Source organism: Giraffa tippelskirchi, chromosome 5 (genome assembly GCF_054371585.1).
Source record: "Giraffa tippelskirchi isolate mGirTip1 chromosome 5, T2T-mGirTip1v1.2.pri, whole genome shotgun sequence".
Lineage (NCBI taxonomy): Eukaryota > Metazoa > Chordata > Mammalia > Artiodactyla > Giraffidae > Giraffa > Giraffa tippelskirchi.
The window spans coordinates 103,277,335-103,292,940 of record NC_137279.1 but is presented as its reverse complement, the minus strand read 5'-3'; positions in this window follow the sequence as shown (position 1 = coordinate 103,292,940).

The following is a 15,606-nucleotide window of genomic DNA, read 5'->3' as shown; positions in this document are numbered from 1 at the left end:
GTGTGCCTAGGAGTGCGATTGCAGGGTCATATGGTAGCTTTATTTTTAGAACTACTTTAAAAGGGACAGGGTTGAATGTAGACCCTGAGACACATAATGCAAATGTAATTATATACATATATATGTAATTATGAGTTTCTATTAAAACAATAGTGACAAGAACAGAATCAAAAGTAAAAATTATGTATAAACCTACTGTTTTACTATGTTTTAATGCATACGTGAAAGTGTATGTAAAGAGAAAGAGGAGAGTGAAAAGGTTGGCTTAAAGCTCAACATTCAGAAAACTAAGATCATGGCATCTGGTCCCATCACTTCACAGGAAATGGATGGGGAAACAGTGGAAACAGTGGCAGACTTTATTTTTCTGGGCTCCAGAATCACTGCAGATGGTGACTGCAGCCATGAAATTAGAAGACGCATACTCCTTGGAAGGAAAGTTATGACCAACCTAAATAGCACATTAAAAAGCAGAGACATTACTTTGTCACAAAGGTCCGTCTAGTCAAGCTATGGTTTTTCCAGCAGTCATGTATGGATGTGAGAGTTGGACTATAAAGAAAGCTGAGCGCTGAAGAATTAATGCTTTTGAACTGTGGTGTTGGAGAAGACTCTTGAGAGTCCCTTGGACTGCAAGGAGATCCAACCAGTCCATCCTAAAGGAGATCAGTCCTGGGTATTCTTTGGAAGGACTAATGTTGAAGCTGAAACTCCAATACTTTGGCCACCTCATGCGAAGGGTTGACTCATTGGAAAAGACCCTGTTGCTGGGAGGGATTGAAGGCAGGAGGAGAAGGGGACGACAGAGGATGAGATGGTTGGATGGCATCACCGACTCGATGGACATGAGTTTGGGTAAACTCCTGGAGTTGGTGATGAACAGGGAGGCCTGGCGTGCTGCGATTCATGGGGTTGCAAAGAGTTGGACACGACTGAGCGACTGAACTGAACTGAATGTATATGTCTATTTCATACTTTATTTATACATTTGCCTATTTTTTTTACAAAGATCATGAAAAACACAGAGACACAAAAACACAAACCCACACAGACAAATCATAGGTGTCTACAGGTGAGATCACCCCAGGGGTGAACATCAGTCACACAAACAATATTTGGATAATATTTCTCTGATTCTACCCCTACTCAATCTGCAGAAATTCCAGTCTTCAAATCCTTCCTGACTAATTCTTGAGTCTTTGGGAGCTAATCCTCCCAGCTGTGGTGTGCAATTTCCCCTGCTTTTTAGTGTCTCTCTTTGGAAACATATCCTCTTGCTAATGCTGCCATAGAAACCTGAGAAATCTCAGAAACTGCCGCATCCTCTTCTCATCCTTCTCCCATCAGCCAACTAAGACCAGTTCAGCTCCTTAGTTAGCTTGCTTCTATGCTATTGATAAGCCCGCTACAACAGAATCAGGGACACAGGCTAAAAAGCAGCACAAACATGGAGATTTTAGTGGAACTGTCTCGTGGTTTTTACAAGCTTTTCCTTGCAGTCCATTCTTCCTTGTGCACCCGTGAGTCTGGAGTTTGAAGGATGGCCAACTAAATGACAGACAGTTCTCTCATCATTGTTTTGTTGACTCTGTTCCCGGGCTGAGCGTCTGTGACTTGATTCTCTTCTCTTTATTATGAAGTTTTACTCGACAGGTTCCTACTTAAGAGAATTGTAGTTTCTGTAAATCCCCAAACTTCAGAGACCTAACATTGTAATAACTTCTCACTCATAAAACCATCCAGTGTGAGGTTCCTAGTTGGCAACGCTGATGAGACTCCTTCCCAGGGATTCACTTGGGGGCCATGGTGATGCGGGGCTCTACCATTGTCAACACAGAACTTCCAAGACTTCTCTGGTTACCACCATCAGCAGGCAGAGGAGTAGGAGAGAGAGGCTCAAGTTAGAGTTTCATAAAATAAAATTCACCCACTTTAATGGCATAGTTGGATGAACTTTTGGTAATTGTGTACAGTTGTTTGTCCACTGTGACAATCACCAATTTTCAACATAATAAGTTCTCAGTAAGTTCCTGATGCCTCTTTACATCTGATCCCCTCTCCTGACCCTTAGACCCAGGCAACTTTCTGTCAATATAGATAAATTTTGCCTGTTTTTAAATTCCTTGTACTTAGTGAAATGGGCTTCCCAGGCAGCTTAGTGGTAAAGAATCCACCTGACGATGCAGGAGATGCAGGTTCAATCCCTGGGTCAGCGAGATCCCCTGGAGAAGGAAATGATAACCCGCTCTACTCTTCTTGCCTGGGCAATCCCATGGAAGGAGCCTGGCAGAATACAGTGCTGCAAAGAGTCAGATGTAACTAAGTGACTGAGAATGTACCCACACACTTAATGAAGTATGGTATGTCTTCTTTTGTGTCATACTTCTTTTTCTTGGTATAATTCATGTTGATAATTGTATTAGTAGTTCATTTCTTTCTATTGCTGAGTAAGATTTTATTGTATGGATATGTTATAATTTGCTAATCCATTTACCAGTTGATAGACACTTGGATGAGTTCCAGATTTTAGTTATTATGAGTAGTTCTTCTGTGACTTGTAGATAAATATGTATCTTGTGTGTATACAGTAAGTCCCCTGCATATGAACCTTTAAGCAGCAAACTTTCAAAGATGTGAACATGTGTGCCAAGCCCTTGTAGGCCAGCTGTTGTACTGGACTTCTGTAATTTTCAAGGTACTGTATTGTAAGATTGAAAATGGTTTCTTTATTTTTTGTGTTTGCTTTTTATGTATGTAATATTTGTGTGAAAAGTATTATGAACCTATTGCAGTATAGTACTATAGAACTGATTGTGTTAGTTGAGTAGCTAGGTTAACTTTATTGGACTTACAAATCTGACTTAGGAATATGCTCTCAGAATAAAACTCATTCATATGTAGGGTCTTGTACATGTATTTTCATTCCTCTTGTGTAAATACCTAGGAGTTTGATTCCTGGTTCATATAGTAAGTACATGCTTAACTGATACTATTTACTAAAATGGCTGAACCATCTTGCATCCTCACCAGAAATGGATGAGAGTTCTAGTTGATCCAGGTCCTCCTCAATACTTGGAACTGTCAATGTCTTTAATTTCAGCCATTCTAGTGGATATATAATATAATTTTGGTTTTCACTTACACAATCCTAACAATTAGTGATGTTGAGCATATTTTCATGTATTTATTGGCTGTTTGCATATTTTATTTTGTGAAATATCTGTTCAAATATTTTGCTCATTAAAAAAATCAAGTTGTCTTCTTCTTATTGAGTTACAGGAGTTCTTTATATATTATGGACCAAGCAAAGAGTGTACTACTCATTATCTAGTACTTTCTAACACCATTAGACAGTTGCTTTTTTGCATTATATTCAGATTTGATAGTTGTTTCTTTGGGGAGATTGGTCCTGTAGCATCGTACTCTTTTGTTATGGGAAGCAGAAACTATGAAGGAGATTTTAAGGGCCAGAACTGGAATTGGTTTTCATCAATTTTGCTTACATTGCTAGAAGTCAATCATGTGATACCAGTCAACTTGAAGAAGGCTGGAAATATGGTTTGTGTGTGTTCCCATAAGGTAGTGTGCCTTGGACAAGAACAGAGTTGATAGTTAGTTATCTGTGTCTGCTAGGGTGGACTTAGAAAAACATGTGGGAGCTGAAGTTCTGGCCCAGGAGCATGGTAAGTCTGTTTCTAGATCCCTTCCACAATAAATAAATATGCAGTATTTACTGTGTGATTGAATAGGAGGCTAATGTTTATTGAGCACATACTATGTGCCAGGCAAATACACTCTCTGTAAATATTTCTTCACTATTGAATGGACCTAACTTCCTGGGGTGGCCCAAGGAAGACTATCTGTACCTTTCATTACTTCTGCTGTACCAACAACGGTGTGTTTAATGATGCGTCCCAATCTTGCCAGTCACAGCGGGAACAACGTTGTGGGTAATGAGGATGCGTGCCAAGCCCTCCCCGGTTCCCCTGAGGGAAAGGATCACTGGATAAACAGGGCGTTATTAATATCCCCAAATCTCAACAAGCCAGTTTTTCCACTCTCTGGATAATTATTCGTGGACATCTGTTGACCCTCAGGGGTTGGGATAAGATTCCAATTTACAGGCTGTCCCTTTGCTCCCTGCTGTGTTTCTGCACCAAAATCATCACTCTCTGCAGCATTTCATGCCAGAGGATTTCGCAGAACTGTTTGTGATCTTTCAGTGAATCTCCTGCCTTGATATATGGTTTTGCCAGATTTACTGTAATAGCGCCTTATCCAAATAGGTTGGAGATATTGCCTATGTTATCATCATCTCTCTAGCCAAAGCATCTAGACACAAAATATATATTCTTTAAAAAAAAAATCTATTATTATTTTTGACTGTGCTAGATCTTTGTTGCTACGTGGGCTTTTCTCCAGTTGTGGCGAGCAGGGGCTGTTCTCCAGTTGCAGGGTTCTCATTGCCGTGGCCTCTCTTATTCTCCTGTTGCAGAGCATGGGCTCGAGGTCTTGCGGGCTTTGGTAGTTGTAGATCCCAGGCTCTAGAGCACAGGCTCAATAGTTGCGGTGCACAGCCTTAGTTACTCTGCTGCATGCAGGATCCTCCTGGATCAGGGATTGAACTTGTGTCTACTGCATTGGCGGGTGGATTCTTTACCACTGAGCCACCAGGGAAGCCCTATATATTCTAACAATAACAGCGTGCAGTTGGTGGTCACTGTAGCTCACAAACTGCTTCTATATAAATAAGATAACTACGGCATCATTATTCATCACTACTCCCTCACATCCTACACTCTGATACTACTGATCTACTTGCAGTTTCCCTCTACACAAGGTGTGATTTATTTACTAGATAGATTGCTCTAGGAATCTTGCAATGTTTAGCTCGGTGTCCCTGGTATTAGGAACTGCCTCAGCCCAGCCCCACAGCTCAGACAGCCTAGCTGATTTCTTAGAGGATATGTGAACCTGCATTAGCACTTCCCACACTGCTCGGTAATAATGTCACTGATTTACCTGAGTGGGTGGCCCACACATTGTGAGCTCTTTAAGGATATAGCATCTTTTTAATTTGTATAGTTCCTGGCATACTTTAATTGAACCATGAATATGAGTAAATACATACATAAATGAATAAATCAACATTTGTATTATTTGCATCAACTCTTTTGTTTGTTTGAATTGTATTTGAGGTACTTTTCATAACCTTGTACAGACAGGCAAAGCAAGAAGAGACTGGAGTGAAAAAAAGATCAGTACATTAAAAGGCTTCAGGGAAAACAGGTTTAAGGAAATGGTTATAGAATAGAAGAAAGACAGAAAATGGTTATCTTTGAACACATTTGCCTTTTTAAAAATCAAACATATTCAAAACAATAGTGACTAATTTCTTATCTCCGAATAGCAATAACAAGTAACAGTTGTTTAGAATATGTATTTTCAAAACATTTATATAATCATTTTTTCCAGGACACATTCACAACTCTATTTTTCGTATGAGCTACATAGGGAAGTGATTAATCAAAGTTCCTATAGCCACTATACGATCAAACTGAATGTTTGTTAGCTCAGGTCTTTAACTCAATATGAGGTCACTAGGACAGCTTCTGATTATTGGACTGACAATTTTTACTTTATCTGCCTGTCTAATTTCCCAAGAGTTTGCCTTCTGGGGAACACAGACACATGCTGCTTATCTGCATATACCATATATTGCCTAATAACTGGTTATACAGATTGTTGACCAAATTGCTAAAGAAGATAAAATCATGGGCTTGACTCTAGAATTCACAGTTAACTTGTCTTTCCCCACTCCTCTCTTAAGAGCCCAAGTCCTGTGTCAATCTCTAAATTTAAAACCTCTGGATGAAAAGGAAAAAAGAAGAATGAGTTTTTTTCTTTCCCTTTCCTGAAAACAAAGCAGATAAAGAGAACAGTGAGCAGATCTGAACATTCCTAGCTTTTTTTTTTTTTTACTTTAACTGCTTCTAACACTACACGTCTGTAACTAAGTTTGCTTTTCTGTCCCCTAACTCTGCAGGAGCTACATTTGGCACCTCTCTCCTTTGATTCTTTGCATGCTAAGTTGCTTCAGTCATGTCCAACTCTGCAACCCTGTGGACTGTAGCCTGCCAGGCTCCCCCGTCCATGGGATTCTCCAGGCAAGAATACTGGAGTGGGTTACAGTCCATGGTCTTGCAAAGTGTGGGACACGACTGAGCCACTAACACACGCACACACATCTTTTGACTCTATGCTAAACACTTCCTTCCCCTTGGTAGTTCTGTTTTTTACAGATTAGCAAGAAAGCTGCAGAGCCACTGAACTGCCAGACTCAGTTACTGGGTTACTAACGCCAGCTTATGACTGTTTTTGACAAGATCCTAACACCTTCGTTTTTCATCACCGACTCCTGACTGCAAGCCCTCATCTTACATAAGCCCCTAGACTCCTCACCGAGCACAACTATCTAGCTCAAGGTCAATAGTTGTGGCGCACAGGCTTAGTTGTTTTGCAGTATGTGGGATCTTTCCAGACCAGGGATTGAATCCGTGTCTCCTACATTGGCAGGCCGATTCTTTACCACTGAGCCACCAGGGAAGCCCCCTTTGTCTTCATTTTGAAAGATGTTTTTGTTGGTCTTAGAATTCTAGGTGGATAGATTTTTATTTTTCCTTTTTAGTACTTTAAAGAGATTGTTTTAATTTCTTCTGTCTTGCATTAATGACAGATCTGCCATAATTCTTATCTTTGTTTCACTATATTTAACATTATGTGTTTTTTTTTCCCGCTGCCTGCTTTTAAGATTTTTTTCCAACTTTTTGTGATAGTTGGTATAATTTTCTTCTGCCTCTTGTGCTTGGGATTCAATGAGCTTCTGAATGTGTTGATTTATAATTTTCACCAAACTGAGAAAAGTTTTCGCTCATTGTTACTTCAAATGTTTTTTCTCTCCACCCCAACCCCGACCCCTTCCCTCTCCTTTGGGACTTCCATAACATTTATATTAGCCTACTTGAAGTTTTCCAACTTTTCATTGCTAATTTTTTCCTAGCCCTGTTATTCTATGTAGTATTTAATTCTGGGAAGTTTATATTGATATGTCTTCAAATTTACCATTTTTTTCTTCTATAATGTCTAATCTGCAGTTAATTCCATCCTGTGACTTTCCATCTCGAACATTGTAGTTTCCATCTCTAGAACTTGAATGTGACTCTTTTTTATACTATCCGTGTCTATACTTCACATGTTCAATCTTTCCTTTAGTTTTTTGAATATATGGAACAAATTTATCACACTGACTTTTCTATTCTTGTCTATTCATTCTATCATCTGTGCCAAGTTCTGGGTTGCTGCCATTGACTGGTTTTTCTCCTTGTTATGAGTCACATGTTCCCGTTTCTTTGCCTGGTCACTTTTATTGAATTCTGTACATGGCAAATTTTACCTTCTTGCATGCTGGCTATTATTGTATGTCTATATATATTCTCAAATTGTTCTGAGATGTGGTTGATTTCACTGGGAACAGTTTGCTCTTTTCAGGTATTTCTCTTAAGCTTTGTCATGCAAGACCAAAACAATACTTAGTCTAAGGGCTAATTTTTTCCTACTATTGAACCAAGAAATAGGGAGCTTGCTATCTGGAAGGAGAATAAAATTAGAAAAAGAAAGAAAGATTAATGCCTTGTTGACAGTCAATGTCAACTGCATAAATGGAGACTGAATTTGTAACTCGTCTTTGTTGTTGTTGTTCAGTTGCTCAGTCATGTCTGACTCTTTGCGACCCCGTGGACTGCAGCACACCAGGCCTCCCTGTCCATCACCAACTCCCGAAGTTTGCTCAAACTCATGTCCATTGAGTCGGTGATGCCATCCAACCACCTTATTCTCTGTTGTCCCCTTCCCCTCCTGCCTTCAATCCTTCCCAGCATCAGGGTCTTTTCTAATGAGTTGGCTCTTCACATCAGGTGGCCAAAGTACTGAAGCTTTGGTTTTACCATTAGTCGTTCCAGTGAGTATTCAGGATTGATTTCCTTTAGGATGGGCTGATTGGATCTCCTTGCAGTCCAAGGGACTCTCAAGAGTCTTCTCCAGCACCACAGTTCAAAAGCATCAATTCTTGTCTTAACCATATGTATTTGATTCTGAAATCTCCTGTGCTCTGAGCTGTAGAAGTAAGGACTGCTGCACTCGAGGTATATGTTGAGGAAGACTGACACCGGAGCCCTGGTTTGGGAGTGGGAGAAATGCTTAAGTTTTGGAGGGTGCTATGGACTAAATGCTTATGACCCCACAAAATTTGTGTGATAATTAGATTAATGCTTGTCACTTCTACTAGAAGTAACTTCTATGAAAGCTAGGACCCTACAACTGCCTGATTTGTTGTAGTGACTCACTTAAACAGTGTGTGGAAAGAATGAATGAGGACTGGGGGCAGTGCACCCCTCCTGTCTCCCACCTCTGTCAGCTGAGTGCCCTGGAGCTGCATCCATCCCCCTGTGACTCACGATCACCTCCCTTAAATACCTTTTTCAGATCTTGCCTATAGAGCCTCACTCCAGTGGTTCAAAATCCATATTTTTGAGCTGGTTGGGGGATAGTCAGCCTTTTGCCCTTCATTTCCTGTCTCTTTTATCTCTGGCTTCAGTCACCCTTAATCAGCTAACCACATCAGGAAACAGATGCTTGAGGAAGGGAAAAGCAGGAAAGGTTTCTCGTCCTATCCATCCTGCCTCATTTTAGGCTTAAGGAGGACTACCCAGTGTCTGTTTGTTGATTTTATGTAAATTCTCTTCTTAATTACAAGTGGGGCCATGGGAGGAGTTCATTTATATTCTATCTACTCTTCCTTAGTGGCTCAGACAGTAAACAAACTGCCTGCAACGCAAGAGACCTGGATTCAATTCCTGGGTTGAGAAGATCCCCTGCAGAAGAGAATGGCAACCCACTCCAGTATTCTTGCCTGGAAAATTCCATGGACCGAGGACTGGGTCATGCCACAAGTCCATGGGGTCGAAAAGAGTTGGATACAACTGAGCGACTAACACTTTCACTTTTTTCCACTACCCTTCCTAGCTTCTAAAATTTATTTTTGTTTCAGTGCTACTTAATCTCTCCATTCAGTTCAGTTCGGTCACTCAGTCGTGTCCAACTCTTTGTGGCCCCATGGACTGCAGCATGCCAGGCCTCCCTGTCCAACACCAACTCCTAGAGCTTACTCAAACTCATGTCCATCGAGTCGGTGATGCCATCCAACCATCTCATCCTCTGTCGTCCCCTTCTCCTCCCGCCTTCAATCTTTCCCATTGGTTTTTTCCAATGAGTCAGTTCTTCGCATCAGGTGGCTAAAGTACTGGAGTTTCAGCTTCAGCATCAATCTTTCCAATGAATATTTTGGACTGATTTCCTTTAGGATGGACTGGTTGGATCTCCTTGGAGTCCAAGGGACACTCAAGAGTCTTCCCCAGCACCACAGTTCGAAAGTATCAATTCTTCGGTGCTCAGCTTTCTTTATAGTCCAATTCTCACATCCATACATGACTATTGGAAAAACCATAGCTTTGACTAGGTGGACCTTTGTTGGCAAAGTAATGTCTCTGCTTGTTAATATGCTGTCTAGGTTGGTCATAGCTTTTCTTCTAAGGAGCAAGTGTCTTTTAATTTCATGGCTGCATTACCATCTGCAGTGATTTTGGAGCCCCCCAAAATAAAGTTTCTCATTGTTTCCATTGTTTCCCCATCTATTTGCCATGAAGTGAGGTCAGGAAGCAACAGTTAGAACTGGAAATGTAACAACAGACTGGTTCCAAATAGGAAAAAGAGTACATCAAGGCTGTGTATTGTCATCCTGCTTATTTAACTTATATGCAGAGTACATCATGAGAAACGCTGGGCTGAATGAAGCACAAGCTGGAATCAAGACCGCTGGGAGAAATATCAATAACCTCAGATAGGCAAATGACACTACCCTTATGCCAGAAAGTGAAGAAGAACTAAAGAGCCTCTTGATGAAAATGAAAGAGGAGAGTGAAAAAGTTGGCTTAAAGCTCAACATTCAGAAAACAAAGATCATGGCATCTGGTCCCATCACTTCATGGCAGATAGATGGGGAAACAGTGGAAACAGTGAAGTCGCTCAGTCGTGTTCAACTCTTTGCAACCCCATGGACTGTAGCCTACTAGGCTCCTCCGTCCATGGGATTTTCCAGGCAAGAATACTGGAGTGGGTTACCATTTCCCTCTCTAGGAGATCTTCCTAATCCAGAGTTTGAACTTGGGTTTCCCACATTGTAGGCAGACGCTTTACCGTCTGAGCCATGAGGAAGGTTTAATTATTTTGGGCTCCAAAATCACTGCAGATGGTGATTGCAGCCATGAAATTAAAAGACACTTACTCCTTGGAAGGAAAGTTATGACCAACCTAGACAGCATATTAAAAAGCAGGGACATACTTTGTCAACAAAGGTCCGTCTAGTCAAGGCTATGTTTTTTCCAGTAGTCATGTATGGATGTGAAAGTTGAACTATCAAGAAAGCTGAGCACTGAAGAATTGATGCTTTTGAACTGTGTTGTTGGAGAAGACTCTTGAGAGTCCCTTGGACTGCAAGGAGATCCAACCAGTTCATCCTAAGAGAAATCAGTCCTGGGTGTTCATTGGAAAGACTGGTGTTGAAGCTGGAACTCCAATATTTTTGCTACCTGATATGAAGAGCTGATTCATTTGAAAAGACCCTGATGATGGAAAAGATTGAAGGCAGGAGGAGAAGCGGACTACAGAGGAGGAGATGGTTGGATGGCATCACCTACTCAATAGACATGAGTTTGGGTAAACTCTGGGAGCTGGTGATGGACAGGCAGGCCTGGAGTGCTGCGGTTCATGGGGTCGCAAAGAGTTGGACATGACTGAGTGACTGAACTGATGGGACCAGATGCCATGATCTTAGTTTTCCGAATGTTTAGTTTTAAGCCAGCTTTTTCACTCTCTTCTTTCACTTTCATCAAGAGGCTTTTTAGTTCTTCTTTGCTTTCTGCCATAAGGGTGGTGTCATCTGCATATCTGAGGTTATTGATATTTTTCCCAGCAATCTTGATTCCAGCTTGTGCTTCATCCAGCCTGGCATTTTGCATGATGTACTCTGCATATAATTTTAATAAGCAGGGTGACAATATACAGCCTTGGCATACTCCTTTCCCTATTTGGAATCAGTCTGTTGTTCCATGACCAGTTCTAACTGTTGCTTCCTGACCTGCATACAGATTTCTCAGGAGGCAGGTAGGGTGGACTGATATTTCTATTTCTTTAAGAATTTTCCACAGGTTGTTGTGATCCACACAGTCAAAGGATTTGGCATAGTCAATAAAGCAGAAATAGATGTTTTTCTGGAACTCTTTTGCTTATTCAATGACCCAGTGAATGTTGGCAATTTGATCTCTGTTTCCTCTGCCTTTTCCAAAACCAGCTTGAACATCTGGAAGTTCATGGTTCACATACTGTTGAAATCTGGCTTGGAGAATTTTGAGCATTACTTTGCTAGCGTGTGAGATGAGTGCAATTGTGTAGTAGTTTGAGCATTCTTTGGCATTGCCTTTCTTAGGGATTGGAATGAAAACACCTTTTCCAGTCCTGTGGACACTGCTGAGTTTTCCAAATTCGCTGGCATATCAAGTGCAGCACTTTCACAACATCATCTTTTAGGCTTTGAAATAGCTCATCTGGTATTCCATCACCTCCACTAGCTTTGTTTGTAGTGATGCTTCCTAAGGCCACTTGACTTCACATTCCAGGATGTATGGCTCTAGCTGAGTGATCACACCATCGTGATTATCTGGGTCATGAAGATCTTTTCTGTATAGTTCTTCTGTGTATTCTTGCCACCTCTTCTTAATATCTTCTGCTTCTGTTAGGTCCATACCATTTCTGTCCTTTATTGTGCCCATCTTTGCATGAAATGTTCCCTTGGTATCTCTAATTTTCTTGAAGAGATATCTAGTCTTTCCCATTCTATTGTTTTCCTCTGTTTTTTTGCATTGATCACTGAGGAAGTCTTTCTTATCTCTCCTTTCTATTCTTTGGAACTCTGCATTCAAATGGGTATATCTTTCCTTTTCTCCTTTGCCTTTCACTTCTCTTCTTTTTTCAGCTATTTGTAGGTCCTCCTCAGACAACCATTTTGCCTTTTTGCATTTCTTTTCCTTGGGTTTCTTCTTGATCACTGCCTCCTGTACAATGTCATGAACCCCTGTCCATAGTTCTTCAGACACTGTCTATCAGATCTAATCCCTTGAATCTATTTGTCACTTCTACAGTATAAGCATAAGAGATTTGATTTAGGTCATACCTGAATGGTCTAGTGGTTTTCCCTACTTTCTTCAATTTAAGTCTGCATTTGGCAATAAGGAGTTCATGATCTGAGCCACAGTCAGCTTCCAGTCTTGTCTTTGCTGACTGTATAGAGCTTCTCCATCTTTGGCTGCTAAGAATATAATCAATCTGATTTCGGTGTTGACCACCTGGTGATGTCCATGTGTAGAGTCTTCCCTTGTGCTATTGGAAGAGGGTGTTTGCTATGACCAGTGCATTCTCTTGGCAAAACTATGTTAGCCTTTGCCCTGCTTCATTCTGTACTGCAAGGCCAAATTTGCCTGTTACTCCAGGTGTTTCTTGACTTCCTACTTTTGCATTCCAGTCCCCTATAATGAAAAGGACATCTGTTTTGGGTGTTAGTTCTAGAAGGTCTTATAAGTCTTCATAGAACTGTTCAACTTCAGCATCTTCAGCATTACTGGTCAGGGCATAGACTTGGATTACCGTGATATTGAATGGTTTGCCTTGGAAATGAACAGAGATCATGCTGTCGTTTTTGAGATTACACCCAAGTACTGCATTTTCAACTCTTTTGTTGACTATGGGGACTACTCCATTTCTTCTAAGGGATTTTTGCCCACAGTAGTAGATATAATGGTCATCTGAGTTAAAATCACCCATTCTAGTCCATTTTAGTTTGCTGATTCCTAAAATGTCAATGTTCACTCTTGCCATCTCCTGTTTGACCATTTACAATTTACCTTGATTCATGGACCTAACATTCCAGGTTCCTATGCAATAGTCCTCTTTACAGCATCTGACATTACTTCCATCACCAATCACATCCACAACTGGGTGTTGTTTTTGCTCTGGCTCCATCTCTTCATTCTTTCTGGAGTTATTTCTCCACTGATCTCCAGGAGCATATTGGGCACCTACCCACCTGGGAAGTTCATCTTTCAGTGTCCTATCTTTTTGCCTTTTCATACTGTTCATGAGGTTCTCAAGGCAAGAATACTGGAGTGGTTTGCCATTTCCTTCTCTGGTGGACCATGTCTTGTCTCTTGTCTGAACTCTCCACCATACCGGTCTGTCTTGGGTTGCAAGGCTCATATTTTCACTGAGTAAGGCAAAGCTGTGGTCCATGTGATCAGTTTGATTAGTTTTCTGTGATTGTAGGTTTCATTCTCTCTGTCCTCTGATGCATAAGGATAAGAGACTTATGGAAGCTTTCTGATGGGAGAGACTGACTGAGGGGGAAACTGGGTCTTGTTCTGATGGGCAGAGCTATGCTCAGTAAATCTTTAATCGGAATTTCTGTTGGTGGGCGGGCTATGTTCTCTCCCTGTTCTTTGACCTGAGGCCAAACTATGGTGGAGGTAATGAACATAATGGCAACCTTCTTCAAAAAGTCCCTTGCATGCACTGCCACACTCAATGCCCCTGACCCTGCAGCAGGTCTCCACCGGAGACTCCTGGACACTCACGGGCACGTCTGGGTCAGTCTCTTGTGGGTTCACCGCTCCTTTCTCCTGGGTCCTGTGTTGCAGCCTGGCGGAGCAGAGACCAGAACCGCCCCATGACTCAGGGGTGTGGCAAAGTGCGCCCTCCTGATTGTCCTAGTAAGTATGCCGAAGGGACATTCTTGTGGCAGGACGTGCTCTCCCCTCCGCTTCACTGCCTACCCCCGGGTCCGTATCCATGGAAACAAAGCAAGATATTCCTGATCAACAGCTGAACCTGTGTTAATCAAACTCCCCAGTATCGCTATTCCCTAATGATCACATGTGACTTCTGCCAATAAAAGTGCAGGCAGAAAGGAGGCATTTTGTCTTCCTGCCATGGAGAGCAGGAGGGCCCCCTGACTCCTCACTTGCCAAATTATATGTATTTGTCTTTTCATTATGTGCTCGCCCTCGTTTCAGGTCTTTCTCACCTGCTGTGCTGGACGCGGCAGCCCTGGTGTGTATAAGGTTTTGTTTGCACCCTCCAAGAGGCCTTTGTTTACTTTTACCCAATTAACTGGTTTCTTTTTCCACATCTAACCTACCCTAGAACCCTCCTCAAATGCATGCACAGCTCTTTTTCAAGATGGGTACCAGCCCAGAGGCCTACAGCATCACACATTAGTATTACATATTACTGAGTGGTGCCTAGCAACTAAGCAACAACATGCCAAATTGCTTCAGTCATGTCCAACTCTTTGCAACCCCGTGGACTATAGCCTGCCAGGCTCCTCAGTCCATGGGCTTCTCCAGGCAAGAATCCTAGAGTGGGTTGCCATGCCCTCCTCCAGGACATCCTCCCGACCCAGGGATCAAACTCCTGTCTCTTGCGTCTCCTGCATCGGCAACTGGGTTTTTTACCACTAGTGCCACCTGGGAAGCCCCCAAACAGCAACAACCACTGCTCCTTTTTGACCTCCAAGAAGCCTTTCTGCACCTGTGAAATGTCTCCCTTGCCTCAAGGATGAGAAATACATGACCTCCTGATTTTTTATGCAAACAAGGTTTAGTCCCTTTTTGTTTCTGCCATGGTTGTTATCTTAAGGTGTTCACAGGACATAAGGCCAGGATATTTACCATTTCAGGAGGCCAGTTGTAAATGTCTAGCCTGGGGCCCTTCTATCTCCTGTCTCACATCCACCCCTCAGATCCCAGAGTCATCTCCCCACCTCAAACACCTTAACCTAATCACATCTGCAAAGTCCCTTGTGCCATATAGGGTGACATATTCACAAGTTCTGGTCATTAGAATGTGGACATCTTGTGTGTGTGTGTGTGTGTGTGTGTGGTCATTAGAATGTGGACATCTTGTGTGTGTGTGTGTGTGTGTGTGTGTGTGTGTGTGTGTGTGTTAGTCTCTCAGTCGCGTCCAAATCTTTCGGACCCCATGGACTGTAACCCACCAGGCTCTTCTGTCCATGGAATTCTCCAGGCAAGAATACTGGAGTGGGTTGCCATTCTCTTCTCCAAGGGATCTTCCTGACCCAAGAATCAAGGCCAGGTCTTTGTAGGGAAGCCCTGGTGGGGGACCATTTTGGAGGACTATTATTCTGCTACCACTCTCATTTCTTAGTAAATACAAATATCTTGGACAACTTTTCAGGCAGCACAGAATCCCTGCTTCTGGCTGTTGTCAATAGCTGTAACATTCAAGCCTTTTGTGCTATTGTTTCTAAATTGAATATAGTATTCTAGTAACGGAAGGACCTTTAATTTCACTTTGAAAGATTTAAGGACAGCACAATTAGAAATTTAACTAGCGATGTAAGGAAAAGTTATAATTTCAACTTTA